The sequence below is a fragment of the Myotis brandtii genome, unplaced genomic scaffold (assembly GCF_000412655.1).
Source record: "Myotis brandtii unplaced genomic scaffold, ASM41265v1 scaffold53, whole genome shotgun sequence".
NCBI lineage: Eukaryota > Metazoa > Chordata > Mammalia > Chiroptera > Vespertilionidae > Myotis > Myotis brandtii.
In genome coordinates this window covers 4,280,918-4,281,166 of record NW_005369942.1, presented here as the reverse complement: position 1 = coordinate 4,281,166, position 249 = coordinate 4,280,918, and positions in this window count along the sequence as shown.

Here is a 249-nt window from a genome sequence, read left to right as displayed (position 1 = left end):
CCAAGGCATTAGGCCTGGGCAGGGGACCCACAGCTCTCCAAGGGACCTCCTGCTCCACCCCTTCCCAGGCTTAACACCTGTGGCCAAGGCATGAGGCCTGGGCAGGGGACCCCAAGCTCCCACCATCAGCGACTCTGCCCCTGCTCCCCATGATTGCTGGCACCGCTCCTGTCCAGGCCTAATGCCTCTGGCCGAGGCCTTAGGCCCGGGCAGGGGACTCCCCCAGCTGCAGCTGTTCCCCGATGGTGG